This window comes from Lucilia cuprina, chromosome 3 (genome assembly GCF_022045245.1).
Source record: "Lucilia cuprina isolate Lc7/37 chromosome 3, ASM2204524v1, whole genome shotgun sequence".
Taxonomy (NCBI): Eukaryota; Metazoa; Arthropoda; class Insecta; order Diptera; family Calliphoridae; genus Lucilia; species Lucilia cuprina.
The window spans coordinates 44,984,493-45,008,852 of record NC_060951.1 but is presented as its reverse complement, the minus strand read 5'-3'; the positions used below and the strand labels follow the sequence as shown (position 1 = coordinate 45,008,852).

Genomic DNA, 24,360 nt, shown 5'->3' with positions numbered 1-24,360 from the left:
GCCGATGTCTGATTAACATCGAATAGTAGAGAGAAAGACTACCAGAGGCTTACTTGAGATAGATATATACAAGCTTTCTCTAGTGAGTATGTTCATTTATCTCTCTTTGCCGATGTCTGATTTACATCGAATAGTATAATGATACAGTTGCTTAATTCTGTTTGTAACTCTATTAATAATAAAATTGCCCAATTTTGAAATTCCTTTAATTATATCTTCTGATTGTAGCAGTACTCCTAGGCCACATAAGCTTACGTTTCCCTTTTCTTCTGTATTGGATTTTGGTAAAGTTAGACGAAAAAACCCCAACAAAATGACATGTAAAAAGAAATTGAGGTCGTCAGGGATAAATTTTCTTATTCGCTTCTAAGAATAGGAAAAAAAATAACAAAACGTAAGAAAGAAGTACCAGAGAAAAAATCACATTCAATTTTACTTCAGTTAAAAGGGGTACAAACAATTTTTTCTTGAATACACATACTATACACTACATTTGCTCATGACAAAACCAGCAATCGTATATTCACAAACTGATTTTCTTAAAAAAATCCAAAAAAAAAGCTAAAGATAGAGATAAATCGCGATATAAACTCTTTCTTTTACATACTCTTCTTTGCTACTTGTAGTTGCTGTAAGTAACTCCTGTAAAGTTATTTGTTGCAGCATGATTGTGTTTTTTTTATTAACATATAACATTTTATGAATTTTGTTACATCATTACGAAGTCCCTCATCATGATAATTATTAGCATCATTACGATAATCTTTATTTCTTCATCATCATGATTATATTTGCTTACATGAAAAAAGCAACTAAGGAGACTCCACAACAGTCTTGCTTAACAATACTTAAAAATAAAAATATTGTTGTAAAAACAAACAATATTTTTATTTTTATTCACTGAAAAAAATCCACCAACAACAGTTACTAGAAATTATTTGGTAACCAAGGAAAGATGTTGGTTGTTTGGTATGAAGCGCAAAAAATGTTGCGGAAAAATTATTAAAACAAAAGAATAAACATAATCCATATAGACAGTGGGTGTAGGGAAATGAATGAGGTAAGTGTTAAGATTTTTCAAAGAAAATTTAAAATATTATTTACTTTACATATTTTTATATTGGTGAGTATTGAAAACATACACTTTCGAACAATATAATTCTCATTTAGTTAAGAAAAAATATTTTTACAAAAAGATGTAAATTTATTGAATGTCATTATTACTTTTTTTAAAGTGTTAATGCTAATTTTACCCATTTGTCCCCACTGTAAAGATTGTGTCTTCTTTTCATTACTTCCACCACTTAAGCCCACAAATGTAACAGAAAGAAGAATCATCATTTAAAGCAAAAACATGGCAACATTTACCAAAAGCCAGCTATAAAGATGTAGTAAAAATAACAAGAAAGGAAGTAAAAGAAAAGCTTATCTAAGCTTAATGATCTTTAAGCTTTTAAGGCCGTTTTATGGAAAATTAATTTTATGCTAAAAAATGAACATGGAAGTATTTTTAAGAAAATCTATAATAATAAGAATTTTTATAAATAAATTATTAAGTAAACAAGTATGAATGTTGGGCATGACCGTCTATATAATACGCTACACCAGTGAGTATGTTAAAAATGTGGATTATTTTTTAATAAATATTTTAAATAATATTTAATTTGTTTTTTCTACCTTAATTTCCAAATATTTTAACTTGTTTTCGACAGAAAAAAGATATTTTCTACAAGAGGACTCTTATGGGGGTAGGGGTAAATATGGACCTATCTTTATAAATTTTGGTAGAGGAATTTAGGTTATAGTTATTTATGTAGAATTTAATCATGTTATTAGTGTTTGAAAGTGAATTTTGACTTTTAAGTTATTTTCTAAAGGGGATTTTGAATGCGTGCTAGGGCCCGATCATTACAAAAATCGACAATGTCTTTTAAACTTCTATAAAAACTCTTATCGGGGGTTCGGTTGTATAAGGGCTAAGCGAAAAAATGTACGGACTTAAATAGTGTTGGTCTATGGGTTTAAAGAAAAGTAAGCGTACAAGCTTCACATGGACACATAAACAGACGGACTGACTGACTGACATAACTAAATCGACTCAGAAAACGGGTTGGTATACTTTTTACAGTGTGGTGTAGGGTATATAATTAAAACATGAAATTTTGAAATTTTAAATTTCAAATATTAAAAAAAAACGTAAATTTGTATTTGTATTTTTTCAATTAAAGAAATAATTAAAGCAATTAAAATCTTTAATTGAATCAATATTTAAAATTAATGAATACATAAATTGAATTAAAAAAAACAATTAATTTCTTAATCAAACAACTTGTTCATAGATTTATTAAGAAATCAATTATGTCGTTGATTGAAACTATCAAACTATTAACTGAATACTCACGATGTTAAAAGAATCATTAAATTAAAAAAAATAATTGTTTTTATTTCCAATTAAAGATATTATCAAATCAATTAATATCTGTAACTAGTCTGAAAACTAGCTTATTGTCTAGAATGTTGACTAGTCTGTGGACTAGTCTATTGACAAATCTGTGTAATAATCTATTAACAAGTCAGTAAACTAGTCTATGGACAAGTCTATTGACTAATATAGGCTTTGGTCTGTGGCGTAGTCTATGGATAAGTTTTTTGAATAGTCTGTAGACTAGTACATTGACAACGATATCAACATTGTTGTGGACTAGTCTACTGACAATTATGTTTAGAAGTCTATTGATTAATTGTGGACTAGACTATTGACTATTATGTGAACAAGTCTATTAACTCATTGTAGACTAGACTGTGACCTAGTTTATTGACGAGTCTGTTAACAAGTATTGAATAATCTTTGGACTAGTCTATTGACTAGTTGTGGGTTAGACTAGATGATAGGGTTTGGACAAGTTATATATTTGTTTATTGTTGACTTATTGTAAACTATATCAACTTGTATCTGAAATATCGTATGGACCTGTATATTGACTAATGTATGTTATGGAATAGTCCGTGTCATAGTTTATGATCTACTAGCTGTCATGGTTTTTTATTGGCTTTTCTTTTGACTAGCCTATGGATTTTTATATTGACAGATATATTGATTAGTTTATAGACCTGACTATGGACTAGTACATTCAATAGTATGTGGACTAATCTGTGGACTTTGCTATTGGCTAGCCTATGGGATAGCCTATTGTTTAGTCTATAAACATATCTATAGATTAGTGTACAAACGTATATATAGACTAGTCTTTAGACGTGTCTATTGAGAAAACTATTGACTAGGCTATGAACAAATCTATGGACTAGTCTATTGACAAATATATTGACTAATCTATGGTCTAGTGATTGACGACTTAAGAAACTAGTCAATTAATGGGAAATAGCTTTAAATAAAGAAAATATATTTTAATTGATATCTTTAATTAAAAATTAAAATAAAATTAAATTTTGAAGCTGAGATTAATTCAAATTTTCAAAAAAAACTCCAATTCCTTTTCAATTAATGTTGTATTGTTAAATCCACTCAACTAAATATAACATTTAAAATTTCTCTATAATTATTTTTCAGTAAAAATTTCCTAGAAGTTTTTGTGTGATTTTTTTTCGTTATACGTAAATATTTGCACATCTTTAAGATACTTTACACTGGGTTTCAGTTTTCAGTAGTTGTTTCCACCTAAAACCAACAACAACAAAAAGTTAAGAAAACGAACTAAAAACAATAATAACAAACTACCTGCTTTTGCTATCTTTTGTTACACTTTTGCAACATAGAAAAAATAAAATTTATAAGGAAAAGAAAAAATGAAAAGTATCTAGAAGAAAATCATCTATCTGGTGTAAAGTAACCATTCAACAGCAACCGCTTCGTAATGCAGGATTTGTAGTTGTGTGGTTTTTATGTAGTTTTCATTTCAGTGCAAGTATTTGTTTGGTTTTGTTTTTGTTTTAGAGTTTAGTGTTTACTTTAAATGTTGTTGTAGTAACTAGTAACATTTTGTTGTTGATTTTGTTATTGCTTCCTTTTGGTTGCAAGTTTGTCATCAAGTCTAAAGGTAGTAAATATCGTTTTTGGGTTTTTATCTTATACTTTGCGCTGCTATATCTTTGCAGTTCAAATTGTAAATATTAGGGAAAGACATGTTGATTTAAGGGATGCAGCCTGCTGAGGCATACACAGTGTTGTAGAGACATTGAAACAGAGTTGTCAATGAAGTTGATCTTTATACAAGTGCTGTAGTCATAATATCATATTTTGGTCATCGAACATCGAAGTCCATAGTTTAAAGCGTTATTAAATCAATTCCCTTTTCTATAAAGAAAAATTGGATTCCTTGAAACTCCTGTCTGTCGCAGTTGTTAGTCCTATGTTTTTCTGTTATTATTGTTATTGCTGTTGCAGTGCCAACAAACGAACACGTTCTCTCAAGTTGTTTTAAGTTTGTTGTTTCTTTTTCGTTGCCTTTATACTTCTTCCCTCCCCAGATATCGTTGCAATCAACTAAATACTGGTGTATTTTGAGTTTGTCAGAATGTGTCTTAAAAGTCTTGTATTGTTTTTAAGCGAGTTGTATTTTATTTCCTTGTATTATTATTTTATTTTTTGCACAAACTTTTTTCGTGTTTTCGTAACAAAAAAAAAAAAAAAACACACACATACACAAAAAAGAAAAAACTTTTCCTTGTTGAAAATGTAATTACTCTAAAGAAGTAGTCGAAAAGAAAAATGAAACAAATCGAAATTAAGTATAATAAGGAAGGAAAATGTAGTTAAAAAGATGCCAAATAGAAATGCAAAGAAAATCAACCAGTAGCACTAAGGGACTAACCGCTGTTTAGAGTCATAAGTGGTTACAGGTGATAAGTTATGTGACTAGTTACTTAAACATATATATGTCGCAGGATATAATAAAACTTGTTTATTAAACTGCCATAAACAATTGACAATTTTCGCTTCCTTTTAAAACGTAGGGCCTACCACTAAACAAGTGAAATAGAAAGAATTATGTACCTACTATTTAGTATCTTGTAAATTGTTGTATAAAATTTGTTTTTAATTTTATTAATTTTAAGGAGCAAAAAAAGGAACATGTTTGGGCATAAAATTAAAAATAACATGTAATAAAATCGAAACAAAAAAAAAAAAAAACAAAAAGAAATATTGTAGCTTTAAGTAAAAAATTTGTAAAACAAATAAAGAAATTGTTTAGAAAAAGTTTTTGTTTTCAATTTAAAGGATGTTTAACAAAACAATTTTAATAAAAAGAAAATTTGTAACAAATACCGAAAAAGTATAAATTCGTACAATTATAAAAAATAAAAAAAATTAATAAATTTCTCGCTAAAATGTTGGTATTGTTTAAATAAAATATTTTATTTTTGAAACAAAATCTGAAGTAGTCTGGACTATAGAGTATCTCAAATCTGGACTACAGAGTAGTGTTAAGCCTAGACTATAGTGTAATCCATAGTCTGCACTAATGAGTAGTCTATAGTCTGAACGGTAGACTAATCTATAGACTAAACTGTAAGGTAGTCTATAGTCTCCGTTGTAGAATAGTCTATAGTCTGAACTATAGATAATTATGTTAATGCAACACATATCTAAAATTAATTTATATGCCTGTTTAAATAGTAGTCTTTAGTCTGTACCATAGAGTAGTCTATAGTCTGTACTATAGAGTAGTCTATTGTCTGGATTATAGAGTTGTCTACAGTCTGGACTATAGAGTTGTCTATAGTCTGCACTACAGAATAGTCTATAGTCTCGACTATATGGTAGTCTATAGTATGGACTATAGAGTAGTCTATAGTCTGGACCATAGAGTAGTCTTTAGTCTGGACTATAGAGTAGTCTTTAGTCTGGACTATAGAGCAGTTTATAGTCTGGACTATAGAGTAGTCTATAGTCTGGACTATAGAGTAGTCTATAGTCTGGACTATAGAGTAGTCTATAGTCTGGACTATAGAGTAGTCTATAGTCTGGACTATAGAGTAGTCTATAGTCTGGACTATAGAGTAGTCTATAGTCTGGACTATAGAGTAGTCTATAGTCTGGACTATAGAGTAGTCTATAGTCTGGACTATAGAGTAGTCCAAAGTCTGGACTATAGAGTAGTCTATAGTCTGGACTATAGAGTAGTCTATAGTCTGGACTATAGAGTAGTCTATAGTCTGGGCTATAGAGTAGTCTATAGTCTGGATTATAGAGTAGTCTGTAGAGTAGTCTATGGTCAAAACTATAGTCTGGAGTATAGAGTAGTCTATAGTGTGGACTATAGTGTAGTCTATAGTCTAGACTATAGAGTAGTCTATAGTCTGGATTATAGAGTAGTCTATGGTCAAAACTATAGAGTAGTCTATATTCTGGACTATAGATTAGTTTATAGTCTGGATTATAGAGTAGTCTTTAGTCTGAACTATGTTCTGGGTCTGTGGAGTAGTACATTATCTAGACTATAGTTTTGATATTTAGTTTTTTTTTAACTTTTTTTTATTTCTTATCTAAAACATAAAATAAAATATAACTAAAAAAATTCTTCTTAATAATTACAATTTGAACAAAGACAAATTTCGTAAAAAATATACACAAAATACTTGAAAATCTTAAAATAAAAAGCAATCAAAAAATAATTTGAAATAAGAAAACAAAATATCACTAAAAATAAACGAAAAAAAATTTAAAGAATTAGGAAAAAAATCGACATGAAGAACAAAATTTTTAAAGCTTAAAATTTAACAAGAAATTTCTTATCAAAACTTCACAATCTGAGTCAAGTCAGAAAAAAAATAACAAAAAAAGAAAATAAATACTGAAAATAAACTATTACGGCTATATGTATGTATGTATGTTGAACTAACAAACCAAACCGTTCAACGAACCAGTCAGTCGTCAGTTTAAAGCAGCCAAGTCAAGCCAGAACAAACCAAACAGGCCGACCAAAAACCAAAGTAAAAAAAAGACCAAGACAGAAAGAAAACATTTAGCATTGTCAGCTGAATGAGGCTAGAAAAGTATATAATAGTAAGAAGTAGTATCAGAACTTTTTTCTATGCCCAAGTGCTAAAGACGAAACCAACAAAATTTAAACCAAAAAAAAAAAAAAAAAGATTCTTACATAAAAATCGTCAACATCATGATGATAATGACGGTGATGATGATGTTGAAAATGTGGATAATATTAAAGAGGCAATAGCAGGCTGGCAGCAGCGGGGTTTTAAATGTTTTCAGCCAATGAATAAATAAATAATTTTTCTACTTACGACAATTTTTCTTCATCTATTTTATAGTACCACTTTGTTTTTATTTAATTTTTGTTTATTTTCTTCTACAATTTAACAGCAAATGTAATGTTGTAAGTATTTTAGTTGTAAAGAAAAGGTTTTGGTTTTTTTTTTCATTCTCTTTTTAACCTAAAAAATATATATTTCATTACTTAAACTAAGAGAAGAGAAGTATCATCAAATTTCATGAGCCCAAAAATAAGACAAAGAATTAGACTTAGAAACAAAAAAACACACGAAATTAAAAATAAAAACGGTTTAATTAATTTTATCTTTTTTATAGGTTTCTTTTTTTAACTTCTAGTTAAATATTTAACTAAACTTTTTTCTGTCTGTATTTTATTTTTTCTTCTAAACTACGAAACAAAGCAATAGAGCTAAACCATTAATAGCAAAAGTTATCTGAAATTGTATCAAATTTTGTAGTTTCAAAAAGGTCATATTCATTAATTCAAATCGTCTAAAGTGTTTATGTTTTATTTCAAATAGTTTCACAACACTTTTAGGTTAATTTTCAAATAAAGACAATTTTCCCTAAATTTTTATCAAAATAATAATAAAAATAATTTTGTTTTATTCAAAAATTTTCCAAAAATTCCAGTTGTTAGTTTTTATTATGAATTATGTTTATTTTCTTTAATTCCTTTTTTTAATTTTATTTTTGTACCTGTTTGCTTTGTAGTTTTTTAAAATAAAATTAATCTTCATTTATCTGACACTAAACGTTGTTTGAAGTGTGTGGGATAATTTAGTGAAAACTTAAGCAGCTGTTACCATTTTTAGCAGACATGTTAACAGCACGGTGTATAAACGTTTAATATAATTAATAGATTTATAAAAAGAAACGTTTAACAAAGGAGATTGTATGCAAAAATTTGTTAAGAGTTACCAAAGTGTTAAAACTAATCAGCGATATTATTTTCAACTATTTGGAACAATTAAAGAAAATCTTTACAGAAAACCAAAAACTATTAATTCATAATAACTAGACCCGTGGTTTGAACCACATGTAGCCTATGTAACCTGTGGTCAAACTGCTCCTCTGTTATCCTCCTATTTAAACTATTTATCTGCGATCACGAGTTTTTATCGGATCACAAGTAATTTTACACTGAAACCGGTTTTTATAGTTTTTACGTTTGAGCCCAAGTCTTAGAGAAATGAAGGAGATGGATTTCATATTCTAAATTTTAGAAGGCTGAGATATTAACCATAAATAAGCGGTAAACTGGATGAGCTTAGAGAGTACTTCAGATTAGGGAATAATCATTAGTCTATATTAGGGAGTTGTCCTTAGATGGGACTATGAAGAGTACCAACCTAGAAGCTGGCTTTCATATTCTCAATTTTGGATATCCAGACTGGTTCTTGAAAGTTTTTTGACAAAATGGCGAAACATCCACTGTGAAATCATTAAGATATGAAATTTCGGATAAATTAGCTAAAATTGCCGCTAATCCTAATGCAAGGTGTTCGTTATCTCCGCTTTTATCTCTAAAACTCTTATCAAGAAGACACTATATATGTCTGCTCAGATTTTCGTCAAAGTCCACTTGTTAGACAGGATAGACCCAAGCTAATATACGAAAATCTAGATCATGGTTATTTATAGGGCTCTTAAACGGACGACTAGGATAACAGACAACAAACGTATTAACTTGGTAATGGTGCGCATCTATTTGACAACCTTGCAGAAATTGTAATGATTAGAATTAAGAAGTAACGATCGAACATTTTCTTTGAATGTGTTCTGATCTGCTAGATTTATGAATGACTGACATCTGTTGGGCCGAAAGTTCTTGCAAGAATAAGCTGATCTTTCATACGCGAACCGATCTTGATAGATTCATTCGACAAAGGGTGCAGACATCTGTGTTTCCTTGCCATTGGTTAGTAGGTGCATGTGTTAGGAGATTAAATCTTCCATTTAACGACTTTTGCAGAAGTTTTAAAACCAAGAATGAAGAGGATCGAACACTTTCTTTGACTAAGTCCTACTCTGTCCATTTCAAGAATACAAGAAAGATTTGTATTTTGTAAGGATCCGTTCAGGTATTAGAACGAGACCAACTATGAAACCAAATGAGTCAACTTAATTTCGGATTTTCCTACATTGGCAGAGAGTAAGGAGAATTTAAACCAATTTATTGCCAAATATCAAATAAAATATTAATTTAATTATTTGGAAGTATTAGTTTAACGACTTGTTAAAGAAAGTTTTAAAGTAATCATTAACACGGAATGTATATGCATGAGTGTCTTTGTTTTTACTAGAAAAGTTTTAACTCTACCTCGCCATGGCTATCATCCAGTATGAAATCAGATGCAACTAAAGTCAGGATGGAGAAACAACGCACAAAGTCCCACCAAGTACTACAAATGTATATCAGATGATAATTAGCGGAACCTATGAGGCGGTGGTGAGAATTGGAAAAATAAATTTTGAAAGATCAACAACTTCAAGGCTTTTAAAACTCTTGGCTTCCCATTTGCCATAACAAATGAGATCTCTAACTAATTTCATTCTAAAAACTAGTTTAAGAATTTTACTCTTTAACAGATCTATTGCCTCCAAAACAAATTCATTTGTAACAGTTCAACCTTCCCCCATTTTCATTAAATGAAAAACTAAACCAGATTTGAAATTAAAATAAATCATTAAAGTCTTTTTCACAACATAAATTTAAATTTTATCTTAAATTCTTAACGCACTCATAAACAAAACTCTTGATATTTTTTTCGAAAAAAAATCATCTTCATTATAACTCTTAATGAAAGATATCTAAATATTTCGAGTGAGAAAGAGAGACAGAGAGGGAGTGTATATTTTGGTCTGAACAAGAGTGTGTAGTATGATCTTTATTAAAATACAAGAATTTTTTTAAACATAAATGTTTATCATAAATGGTTTCAAATTACCAACCTTATGTTTTATGTCATATTTGTGAGCCTGTGAGACGTAAGAACAACCTAAATTTTAATAATTAATTTTGATTGATTTTTTTTTGCTTGCTGCTTCTTACGTTTTCTCATTTGGGTTTTAGGTTTTTGACATTTGATTTACTATAAATATTACTTCTTATATTTCAAAAACTGTCTGAACTAAAAGAAATGTGCGTTTAACACGCAATATTAGTTTAAATCAATTTTGTTTTTCTTTCTTTATATTATAACATATTCATTAATTTTTTTTGTTAATTATAGTTTTTGTTTATTAATTTAAAATTTTAACATAAAATATTTTTAAACTGTAATTAAAAATTAAAATATATTTTGAGTTAACACTTTGAAATGTTTAACCACTTTTAAAATATTTTTTTCTTAATAAAAACTTAATTTTGTAATTCTGAAAAATAATATTAAGTGTAAACAAGTTTTTTTCTCCTTTTTAAATTTTAACTTTGCGTGTTTATCTTTAACAAAATGTTTGTAAAATTGTGTCCAAAAAAATGTTTTTTTTACAAAAAAAGAAGTGTTAAATTATTTTTTGTTGTTTAAGTTTTTAGTTAGTTTTCATGTTTTTAAATTGATTTATCTGCTTAAAGGCAGTATTTATTAAGTCGTTTTTTGTTAGATTTAACAATTTTTTTAATATCTTAATATTTTTTCTCTTTTACAAATTTTTTTTTATAATAATTTTTTTTTAATTGATTAACATGCCATTTTGTTAAATTTAAATATTTTTTTAGGGGGGAAAACATTTTTATTAATTAATCAAAATAAAGTGTTTTTTACAGTTTTATCGTTAATTAACTAAACCGTTGGAAATTATGTAATCGAAACTTTTAATAGAAAAAAAATTATAAAATAAATTTGGGTCATATTGGCAAAAGATTTTAATAGAGAATTAAAAAAAACGAGTTTGAAAAACACAATTAATTTTTAACTGTAAATATTTAAACAGCAGTTCTTTCCCCTTGTGCCATGTATTGCCCGCAGTCACTGCTTTATTCACTGGTGAGAAAGAAATAGTAATCGCAATAAAAAACAACTACGTGCAAATTATTATATGAGGATGACCTTTTTGCCTCTAGCCAAGAGACCTTGGTCAGTATGTCAGGGACTGTAATATTCTACTACCCTTAAAACCATTTAGTAAAGCTAAAGTTAGATACACTTAGCAAATTTCATGATCGATTGGATTACCAAGAACTCTGCAAATGGCAATCTCCATGGACGCAATAAGGAAGTTCGCGTTAAGTATGAAGCTGTAATCAGTACCAGAAGTACCAGAAGTTAGAGAAACCATACCTTCTGCAAAAAATGAAAAGTCTAATGCCTTCCTTAGGGGTCAAGAGGAACTAATTCTTCAACAAATGCAACTCTTAAGGTCCAGACTGAACGACCTATTGGAAAATGCTACAGGCTGGATCTAATTCATATCATTATGTTCTATATGAAATTTTCAGAAAAGAAAGAAAAAATTTCGATGTCAATCAGATATCTTTTAGTCAGACTTCTGATATATCGGGGTAAATCTATGTCTTAAACACATATCCACTATAAGCAGATTTACTCTCTTAATTGCCAAACATTTTCTAGAATTCAAGAAAAACAAATTCCTTAGCAAATTCATTCAACTCTCAAGCTTCAGACTCCAGGACCTATTGGATAACCTCACTTCTACAGGCTGGATCTAATTCATTATGATCTCTATGAAATTTTCAGAAAATATAGAAACATCTCTATATTCAATAACAACCGTTAGACTGTTTAAATCAAGTAAAAATCTCTAACAGATATTTTATAGTCTGAGTTATGATAGATCGGGGTATAACTATATCTAAAACACAAATCCGCAATAAGCAGTTTTAATCTCTTAATTTCCAATGCCAAAGACTTCTCAAGAAGTCAAGAAAAATATGTTCCATAGCAAATGCATTATATTCATCCAATTTTCAAGTTTTAGACTCAACGACCTATAGGGAAATCTCACTGCTATAGGCTGGATTAAATTAATAACATAATATTCTATATGGAGCTTTTGCAATAGAGAGAAACTGCATAAAATACAAAACTTAACATCTGTGAATTAAATTTAATCCAAGCTTGATGAACTCTATAGTTTCAGACCCAACGACCTATTTAAATATCGTACTGCGTACTCTTTGTAATTTTCAGAACATTACATTGGTCAATCTTGTGAGGCCAGAGATAATTAATCTACACTTCATAGACAATTCAGATTATAGAAAAGACTGGAAGCAAAACTCTGACAGACAAAGTTTTGGAAGAGCGGGGAATAACTATTGCCAAGTGTAACAAGTCTCTTATTCTCACAATAACTAAATCATAACTTCTGCGAATTTGTTACAATATGAACCAGATGATTTTTATCTAAAAATTTTCCAAAAAAACAACCTAACTGCACCTTTTTTCTTCTCTATAAAAATATTTTTCTATATAAAATAAAACTATAAAAAACAAACAAACTTTAAAAAACTTTAGATTTCCAAAAAAAAAAATCAACACAAACAATAGCAAACAAATTTTTAAACTTTCAAGTACGCCATCAAACCCAAAACAAGTATGTTCACGTATTTGTCAAGTCATGTTAAATTGTTTCCCAAAAAATAAAAAAAAAAACTAATTACTTGCTACATGTTAAAAATAAAATATAATGAAACGAAACCGAAATATAGAAACCCCTTTTAAAGTAAACAATTGTAAAACAATAAAATTGTAATTTAATTTTTATCAAGTAACCAACAACCACACCAAAAATATATTTATCTCACAATTGCATTTGAAAAGTTTTAATTTTTTTTTTTTTTTGAAAAAGGTGTTTAATTTTCAACACAATATAGAATAAAAGTGTTAAAAATTTTACACGTTTTTAACATTTGAAATTATGTTTAAAGATTTCAATTTTAAGATAATGACAGACAGTATTTTGAAGTAGATTAGTGAATGTGCGAGTCTTTAATGGGAAACTTATTGGGAATTTAATAAATATTTTTTTAAGTTTAAGATCATTTAAAAATTAAAGCACAAAATGTTTGTATTAAGGAAGCTTTAGCTTACTAATTAACTAATACAACAACTGCAACGTTTGGAAGTGAACGCTCTTTATCAATATCATAACTTCCATGCAAGTACTGAAAAAGACCTGAAGAAGTAATGATTTTTACATAGACTTGTCATAGGAGGGATCTGCCTTTTATATGATTTCAAATTCACTACATCTGAAGTCATTCTCAGGAATTAATTTTTTAGTTTTGCTGGGATATTAAAAAATTTCACCCTACAGTTGAGCCATTTGTTTAACATCTCTCTTTTTCAATTTCAAGTTAAATATTTTATTTTAGAAACTCGGCCTTAAAAACTTTCATTTTCACAAAGAGAAGAAATAGAGCAAGAATTTTTTTTTTTAGAAATGCGTAGACCCAACTTATGAGGGTGAATAATAGTCTCACTGAACCTTATTAGTTAATCTAACTCTATCATTTTAAATCAAAATATTTTACTTTATCGAAAATTTGTTTTAATCTCTTGTTTTTATTCACCGAACACTGAAAAGCCTGCAAAGATCGTTTTGAAGTGATTACATATTTCAGTTTCTTGATTCTAGTCATTTTAAGGAGATCGCATAGACAATAAGACATTTAGTTCAATTCAAATTGAACTTATATAAAGAAGAGTCGGTCGGTCTGAAGAGTCGCTATTTCTGTCCGAATGCCTGTATTTCTATTGAAATAAAATTGAAGACCCCAGATGAAAATCTGGACTTGAGAGATTCGTAGGAAGAAAACGGTAAAAAATGTTAAAATGGCAAAATATTGGAAAAAAGTGTAAGTACTTACGTTTTGAGTAAATAACTACTCCAAAAATAAAGAGTTAAAAATGTGCTTACTCGACTATTCCGGATTTAAAATTGACTTTACAGTTATTTTCTATGTCTATTAGTCTATTATCTTAATCAGTGCTTCATTGACATTATACAGATGTAAACAAAAAACTAGGGTAAGAACCATTAAATTATTCCTATTAGACATGCGCTATAGACAATTGGTTACAAATCCTATTCAAGAATAATGTAATTGATAACGACCATTCATTATTAAGTAATAGATGAAATAACTACATAACCTACAATACTTACTACCAAAAATTTTATTTAATATTACTGCGACTGCACTCTTCTATTTTATTTGTACAACTTCAACAGTCTTTGATGCTAAGACCCAGTTAAGGGCAATCTTATTCAAAAAAATTTGTTAATGTTATTAATAACGACAATTCATTACGAAGTAATGTACGAGATAACTACATTATCTACCATGCATGGGGGTAACGATTACACAAAGTTATTCATTACACGGTCAATTACAATTCCTTGTAATGGGAAATTGAACAATAATCAATTGCAATTACTTACAATTTTAATTAAACTTTTGACAATTACTCGTAATTGTAATTGAATTTACCAATTAAAATTTCTTGTAATTGTAATTTGGGTGTCACTTATAACAAATTATATGTAATAATAAAGAAAAAATTACACAATTACATTGACAATTTTTCAATTACAATAACAAGTAATTGTAATTGGCAAAACTTTAATTACAATTACAAGTAATTGTAATTTGGAAAACTTCAATTACTATCACAAATACATATAACTTTAGTTAGACCATACGATTCCCGTGGGACAAGAACAGTTAATGTTTATATCCAAATATTTCTCTGAAAGCTCGATTCGTACTTGATAACATACTAAGTACGAATCGAGCTCAAATCAAAAATATAATTCTTTAAAAAACTACATTTTGGTAACACTTCAAACTTGAGCATTTTTAAATTAATATCATTTTCAACTCAATTTAAATATCTATTGGAGATAAACTTAAATGGAAAATTCTGAAAATAAGTCCATAGTGAGATCAATTTGATCCCGAAAAAAGCATTACCAAGAAATACTAATAGAGAATTTTGTACATGATTCATCTGTACTTGCATTATGATACCGCTCAAGATTGTTTTAAGAACGGATTATACTATTTTTGTTTGAAGATTGTCCAGTGACTTTATTGGATCATCTGAATTAAGCTAGTACGAAGAACTTATATGATTTAAAAGAGAAAGATAAAGGATCTTCACTGTGAACAAATGTTTGAATTAATAACACGGCTCTTAAGTTATAAACTTCCCTTACATTCTCACTTCATTGTAAAATATTAATTGCTAAAATATAACTTTCTGTTTCAATTATGAAATCAGGTTGATATCTCAGCATTTTAATTGATTTAAATAAAATTTTTAAAAATTTATTTATTACCCTTCACTATTTTGTAGCAAACTACTTTTTAGAAAAACAAAAAATACTGTAAACAACAAGCTGCATAATAGTTTTCTTTGTTATTTCTTTTAAGATAATCTTTTAAAGGTATATAGCCTTTGATGTAGTTTTTCATTGTAACCATAAATCAACTTTTAATTAAACAAAATTCTTTTTTTAATATTCATTAAAATACAAAAGCAAGAAAAAAAACAATCATTCTGTAGATAAAATAAAAACCCACCTTGAAATTTTGTTAAACGTTGTTTTTTTTTATAAAACGTGTCTTGTAGTGCTTTTATTTGTTTCCTTTTAAACAGATGAATCAATAATTGTGAATAATAATGTTGTTTTAGAAAATGTTGCAAGTTGTTAAAGTTGTTTTTTTTTGTAGTTAAATAAATTTAATTTTTTTTTTTTTTTGCTTAATTATTTGTATATTTAATTTTTTTATATATTTTAAGTTAAATTTTAAATTTTTTTTATTTATTTAAGAGAGACACATTTATTAAATATTTTTAAAGATTTATTTATAAATATTTTTTATATTTTTATAATAAAAAAAACAATGACAACATTGATTAGGAAGCCAAGCAAAAAAATTTAATTATTGTAATTTTTATTTTTATAATTATGATGTTATGACACTATATTTTAAATAATTATTATTTTTTATTAATAAAGTGATTTTATTTATATTTTTTTGACAAAAATTTTTCTTTTAAATTAAAATTTTATTTTTATTATTAAACACAGTAATTAAGCACTTTTATTTATTAAGATTATTATTTTATAATATTTTTTAGTAAAACTTTAATTGTTAAGTAATCTGTTTGCAATTTTTGTTTAATTTTTTTTTAAGAATAAAATTTACAAAATTACAATTAATTTTTAAGATTTTTAATAATGTGTTTTAATTACTAAGATTTTATTTTTGAGTGTATAATTAAGTATTTTTGATGTTTGTTTATTTTTAAAGTAATTTTTACAAGAAGGTGCTGTTATTGTTATTATTATTTTTCTTTTTGTAAATTTTGTTTGTGGAAATTTTAATCGAAGAAAATTTCTAAACAAGAAATTTCATTAAGAAAATATTTACAGTTTTTTTTACAAATGTGCCAATAAATTATTAAACCCATTCATATTTTTTTGTTTGCCAATTTGCCATAAATCTTAACTTATTGAAGGCCCACAAGACCTGCTCTTAAAGCCAATATTTTATTTTTTTCTTGCTACAAATCCAATTTCTAATAAGAAAATTTTAGTTTTATTTTTCTTTCTTTATTCCAATCAGGAATTTTTCCTGTTTCTGTTAACAAAAAGCAGAACACTATTATAAAGTTGTTGTTGTTGTTAGTAAGTTCCTTTTCAAACACACACACAAACACAAGCACACTTAAAACTTATACATTTACTCGCTTACTTCACACATGAGAAGTAGTCGTTTGATCGGGCAGGCCAGGCCAGAAAATCATCATTATTATCTCAAATTAAAGCACGAAATCCAACCAACACAAAAGCAAAACTTAAAACACAAGAAATTGCCAGGAAACCGGTTTCACTACCAATCCATTAAACCGCCCGTAATAAACTGAAATTTTTATCAACAATCCTCCGTATATTCTCGAGAGTCAGAGTTGTTACAACGAGTTACACGACGCACATTCATATATACACTAACAAATCAAGCACATACAATTTCTTTAGTCACTTGTAAGTATGAAAATGAAAACAACAACAAAAACCAATTTCAGTTAGAATCAATTCGTAACCAGCAACTAGAAACCGTTGTCATGGTCAAACGCCTTGTAAAGCCAACGAAGAACTAAATTCTACAACATTGTATTTTTGTATACAACTTGTAAAATATGGATAAATAAAATCCACAGGCAGTCCTCAGTAAAGCAAAAAAAAAAAAAATTGCACACTCCAAAAAAAAAAATATTGTACATTACTAAAAGCTAAAGCTAGTTGTATCCAACTTTTTTTTGTAGTTTAAAGCCCCCACAGTATGAAGCCGGTTAATTGGCAAACACAACTTGTTTGAATCAAACTCTATGTATCAAAGAATAACAAATTTTAATTGGAAATTAATGTTATTTTTGCATAAATTTTGGGTTGTAAAAAAAAATTCTGCAACATTTTATTCACATTCAACATGTTGTTACAACATGTTGTTTGTTCGCTTTTATTTAGAGTACCACTAAATTTGTTAGTTAGTAAGTGCTCTTGCCTAGTTGTTGTTTGTTTGGTTTAATGTTGTCTGAGGTTGTGTGCTTGTATATATGTATATTGATTTGCAAAATCAACTTGAGATCCACAAGTTGTTATTGTTTCTTGTTATTTTTTTTTCGTTTTGTTTTGTTTTTCTTTATTGTTTTACTAAGTGTATTTATTGTGGTAGTTGTTGTTATTGTTGTTGCTGCTGCTGCTGTATAAATGACATTCTTTCGATTATTGTATTTTAATTGTCTATCGTTATTGTTGTTCTTGTTAAATGTTGGTTCAAGTTGTATTTTTTTTTTCTTGTTTAATCACACAATACTCTAGAGTGTATTGAATGTTCATTTACATTTCTTTAAAAAGGTTTCAATGTTTAAATATAGTTTAATGGGAAGTTAACTTTAGAAAAAAATGCTAAGAATTTGGAAAAACCAAAGGAGGATGTATGGCCTACAAATGATTAACTATTTATAAAAAATAAAACCAAATCTCACTTTCACTTAATTTAGACGATAAGTTCTGCCATTCGTAAAAGAATTTTATCCGTAATCTTACAATAAGATACCACAACGGGACCGTAATCAGATGAACCCATGTGAGCCACTTAAAGCTTGTCTTTATCTGGCTATCCTTTTATCCAAACCTAACCTTACAATAAAATGTCCTATAATGATAGTAAGCAATTAAAGGAAATCGATAACTCACGTCGTAGGAGTATGGAAAAGAAAGTCCTTTTTAAAATTGAATCCTATCCTTTTATCCAAACCTAACCTTACAATAAAGTGTCCTATCATGATAGTAAGCAATGAAAGGAAATCGATAACCCACGTCGTAGGAATATGGAAAAGAAAGTCCTTTTCAAAATTGAATCATATGAATTTTATCTTAACTAAGAAGTGATGCTTTAGTTGTTATCGGGGAAGTCATTCTAACAGAAATAGCAAAATTTTCAATCACCTTTAGAGGGAATACACATGTGCATGTTAAGTAAATCGTTCGCCATGACATGTTTTATCATTTGACTACTTTTTTCAACTAGAATACCCCTACTGTATATCGGTTTAATGTATAATTTCTAAAAGATGATCTTAAACGACATTTATTCTTAAATACTGGCACATTTAGGGGAAGTCATGGTATTATGAACATTGTCACGTAGGCGCCCAGTAAAATATTTTAAAATTTTGGTAATGAGTATTGTAGGTAATGTAGTTATTTCATACATTACATGGTAATGAGTTGTCGTTATTAATAACATAAATTATTTTTTTAATAGAATTTGTAGTCAATTGTCTATAGCGTATGTTTAATAAGGAATTAGTTAGTGTTTCTTACCGTAGTCGATTTTGGAAGTTTTTTTCAAGAAATGTTGATATTTAAATTTGTGTGGAAACCATTCCAGATAGAATGACAAAATTACTTTTTAATGGGGCATTGAATAAGAGAATAGACTAACAAAACTTAAAAGATAACCGCAAAATCAGTTTTAAATCCGGAAAAGTCGGGTAATGAGATTTGTAACCATTTATTTTTTGGTCATTGTCGAACAAAAATAAGTAATTACTCACCCAAAAAGTAACTACTTACACTTTTCTCCAATATTACTTGCCTACTTACCGGGTAAGTAAAGATTTTACTGGGCGTACTAATTATGACAATTTTATAAGAATTTTGGATTTTAGGAAAAAGTATTTATTCTCTGTTGAAAACGTTCCCTAGAAAAGTGCTGGGCGCAAGGCTTTTTAACTCTTTAGTATTTAGCAAATGATTTGGCAAATATGCCAAACGCCAAAAAAAATTTGCCCCACGGAAGACCGACTATAAAAGATACTCTAAGACAGTATTTTAAGACGATCATGTAAACAATAACCCCAAATCATAATAATAACTCTACACTTAGAAAATCCCACATTCTAAGTCTCTTGTTATTTGTATCAAAACCTATTCCAATTTGAATACATTAATAACGAAAGAGAGCATTCGAAAAAATGCAACTGTCAACATATGTTCAATTAACGAATCCTAGTTAGAGGAAGCAATTACTCAAAACCTTGTTTTTATTCCCCTACCACGTCTAAGCTCTTGCGAAACTTTATTTTGTCAGTTAAATTTTTTAAATGCTTGTTAAAAGACTTTGGGGTATTACTTGGTCAACATTATAGGCATAGAACTATAGAAAATTAACATTTAAAAACAAAATATTGATTTCCCAAAAAGAAAAAAAAACGAAAAAAATTGAAGACAAAGAATGTCATTAAACTCAACATGAACATAATAAATACTTAAGTAGCAATTTCAAAACATTTGCGACTTGTAATTGGATACCATATGAATTGAAAAACGATTTTATAATATACAATTATGAATGAAAATAGATCCATTAGGTAAACCTTTTCTCTTATGTATATAAGCCCTGTCGAATAGGTCGCAAAGCATACACTTATTGGGACCAGAAGAGTCCTAACTGTAATGCTAAAAATCTGGCCAAACACTCACAGAAAAATGTACAAAGTAACAGTGATCGGACTCATGTTGCTATACCTGTAAAACGCTATTTAGAAACTTGTAGTTGAAAAGTTTACCATCGTCCTCCTTATAGTTCAGTCTTTGACCCGTTCGAATAGTATTTGTTTCGACCCATATTTCTGAGAAACTTTTAATTTCAGAACAGGATATTCGAAATTGGCTTGATTTTTTCTTGGAATAGAATTTAGACTTTTATTGTCTACACTTTGACCCGTGTCAGGGAATGTTTTCAACTAAGAGCAGGATATTCGAAATTAGATTGATTTTTTCTTGGTCTAAAATTTAGACTCTTAATAGACAAACAGTGATATCGAACAATTAAATTTTCGACAAAGTCAACTACTTTACTTAAATAAAAAGTCGAAAAAAGTCGACATGAAAACTTAACACATAATTTTTCTTCTTCAATTGTAAAACCCTAGTTAGTTACAAGAGTTGTAGTCTATTATTACGGAGCTCCTGTTTTTGATTCTCATTAGAAGGAAAGAAAAAGGCTAAGCAATGGCCTACAGTATTTCTTTAAGTGGGATTTACTAGTTTTAAATACCCTTGATATTCTAATCATTTCAAAATTATACTTTTCCTCTTCTATAATAAAACTATTATGAATTATTTTTAACCAAATTTAAAATTTCTCAATGAATACTTTAACATTACTACTAAGTATTCATTAATTTACGCTCGTTAAAATATCAAATCCTTAAAAGTTCAAATTAAACGAATAACAATAATAATGACTCACCTTAATAACAAGATGATGATAATGATAATGATGATATTATTTTCATTGCACTGCTTTACAGAAGATTTTAAAATTCTTAAAGAAACTCCAGATGATTGACTTCTAGATGACAACCTGTGTCATCATTTATAATTGTATGTTTATTTACGATTTTCATTTAAATCACGTTCTTCTTATAAGTCATTAAACAAAAACAACAACACAGTTAGCTATTCTACTCTACTCTGTGTTCACACAATTACACACTCCCTGCTTTTTTCACACTTTTTTTTTTTAAATTTTTCTATGAAATGACTAAACAAAAGCAACAAGCCGACCAACAATTATTTGCATTTTTTTTGCACAATTTTACAACACTTTTTTCACTTATTTACACATTATTTTTTTAAGAAATTTTTATACCAAATTGTTAAGCGTTAATTGTTTTATAATTTTATAGAAAAAAATTTTCAATTTCTTAACTATTTCTTAACTATTTAATTAATTAACGATAACTTATTGAAAAACAAACCGATCACATGTAAAATTTTAAGAAAACTGTTTGCTGTGTAAAGGAATGCAAAAATAACGGGATTGCTTTTGTCATAATGATTATTGTTGTTATTATTATTATTAATGCAACTTTAAATTTGTTTGTGTTTGATTGAGTGTTTTTCTTATGGTTTTACATTTCTTTTTTGTTTCTTTTATAATAATGAGAGAGTGAGTACAACAACATCGTTATTATTGATGAGGGAGATTCAATGAATGTGTAAATAAGTAGATTAGCAAAGTAGTTAAAAAAAATCAATCAGAGATGGGTAGCAATAACTATTGAATTAAGAATTTTTATTACAAACATTTTATTACATCATATTTGTGTTATAGTATTAAATAAATACTCTGTAGCATATTTTAAGCATAATGTAATACATTTCTTAAATTATTCAATAGAACCAAAACGTTATTAACATTTTTTAAGGTTGTTTAACTTTAAAATTGCACTATAAGTAATCATTAAATAATATTTCAAACGGTTTGGAAATATTAAAAACAGTAATTTAAAGAAATTTTTAGGAATTTCTCATTTTCATACTCCAGTTAAGAAGTTAAATGACTAATAAAAATATCGTACTAATAAAAAAGGCAAATAGAATAAGTATAAGTATTTTATGTTGTACACAACGAATTCGCCAACAACACAGCGAAAATGTTGTAAGCAAACATGTTGCAAACAACAATAACCCACAACAAACTCATACAATTGGAACTGGCAAAACAAGCAAACTGCAAAGGAAAAATGACTTGTAGTTGTTATAAGCAAAAATATGATAAGAAAAAAGATTTAATAATTTTTAAATATTTTTTTGTTCTAAAAGTTTGCTCGTGGAAAGTTTGAGCAATAAAAGTTTTCTTTGAAATTGTTTAGTTTCGAAAGATTTTTCTGTACTTAATATTTCTATTTAAATATGTAGTACTAAAAAGTTAAACTAACTAACTAACTAACTAACTAACTAACTAACTAACTAACTAACTATCTAACAAACTAACAAACTAACAAACTAACAAACTAACAAACTAACAAACTAACAAACTAACAAACTAACAAACTAACTAACTAACTAACTAACTACCTAACTAACTAACTAACTAACTAACTAACTAACTAACTAACTAACTAACTAAATAACTAACTAACTAACTTACTAACTAACTACCTATCTAACTAACTAACTAACTAACTAACTAACTAACTAACTAACTAACTACCTACCTACCTAACTAACTAACTACCTAACTAACTAACTAACTAACTAACTAACTAACTAACTAACTTACTACCTAACTAACTAACTACCTAACTACCTAACTACCTAACTAACTAACTAACTAACTATCTATCTATCTATCTATCTATCTATCTATCTATCTATCTATCTATCTATCTATCTATCTATCTATCTATCTATCTATCTATCTATCTATCTATCTATCTATCTATCTATCTATCTATCTATCTATCTATCTATCTATCTATCTATCTATCTATCTATCTATCTATCTATCTATCTATCTATCTATCTATCTATCTATCTATCTATCTATCTATCTATCTATCTAAAACATTTTCATTCGAAATTTTAGGATTTAATTATAAAAAATCTTTTAAAATCTTTAAGAAAATTATTACGTAAATTTGTTTTAAAGAAAAATTTCGTACTAAAATATTCAAAATTTCTTTAGAATAAACAATTTCTTGCTCCATAAAAATTCCTTCAATTATGTTGCTCTTCCTTCAACGACTCATACACAAATTGTTTATTTCTAGTTCCACTACAATCAACAGAAAACCTGTTTAAAAACAGCTGTAAATTTACTGCTCTTCTGCAAAAATTTACATTAAAATCTGTAATATTACAGCATAACATCCACATTGGAATTATATTTTAAGAGTCGGAGTCAAACAAACACTCTCTTTGATGTACGTACATCTATGAATTACTCTTAACATTTTACTGCCTAAATCTGTTTAAACTTTTCTTTCTTTGCCAAAAATTTCAAACATCAAAAGATAGCAACAACCATAAGAAGTAATAATAACAACAATAAAAGAAAAAATTAATGGTTTATTAACTTAAGTACCTTTAATGGTTTGTTGGGTTATATTCGAAAAAGAGGAAATATTTGATTTAAAGCCTGCCGTTTGTCGAATCGTTTTTTCGTTTTTTTTAGTTTAACATGAAGTGAACTGACAACAATATTTTTTGGTAAGTCATTAAGACAGATAGTTAGACAGTCAGTCAGCCTGACAGCTTGGTTGGCTGTGTTAGAGTAGCCAACAGTGAAGTGATGTTCGATTTTTCAATTTGGAGTTATTTTTTGGTAACTTGTTTCTTGGCTATAAAAATCTTCTACACATATAATTGAGTGACACGTTAATGAGTGACTCTTTCATAGAAGAATGAGATTCCATTAGATTGAAGATTTTGGTACTTTTTCCCTTTTTGAAGTTTCTTTAATAATGAACATTTTAATATAAAATTAAACATTTTTGGTCGATATTAAATATAAATCATTAAGTTAATAAATAAGAAGAAACTTTTTGGTCCTTTTTATTCCAATACTTTTTGGATTTTTTTGTATTTGAGTTTATAAGAGAGGAGTTTTTTTTTTTTGTTCTTCAAATAGTACTTTTTGAACTTTTCATAAAAAATAATAACTGGTATAAATTTTCTTTCCAAAAAATTTGGTATCTCTGCTTAAAACTTAAACTAGAGCCTTGCAGCAGCAAATAACAATAACAACAACAGCAAAAACTAAAAAAGGA

The 24,360-nt window shown here is 27.8% G+C and overlaps 1 long non-coding RNA gene across 5 annotated transcripts in view; it reads right to left on the bottom strand.

Moving 5' to 3' along the window:
* Positions 1-24,360, bottom strand: part of LOC124418806 — a 213,723-nt gene that overhangs the window by 160,269 nt on the left and 29,094 nt on the right. For 2 of the 5 annotated variants that reach the window (XR_006940226.1, XR_006940225.1), the window contains exon 1: positions 15,807-16,003. The exons of 1 other annotated variant lie outside the window; for it this stretch is intronic. This is a non-coding gene — a long non-coding RNA (uncharacterized LOC124418806). Of the gene's footprint in view, positions 1-15,806; positions 16,006-21,053; positions 21,326-24,360 lie in introns of those variants that run through there. 2 more of the 5 variants (XR_006940228.1, XR_006940227.1) reach the window with 2 other exon arrangements.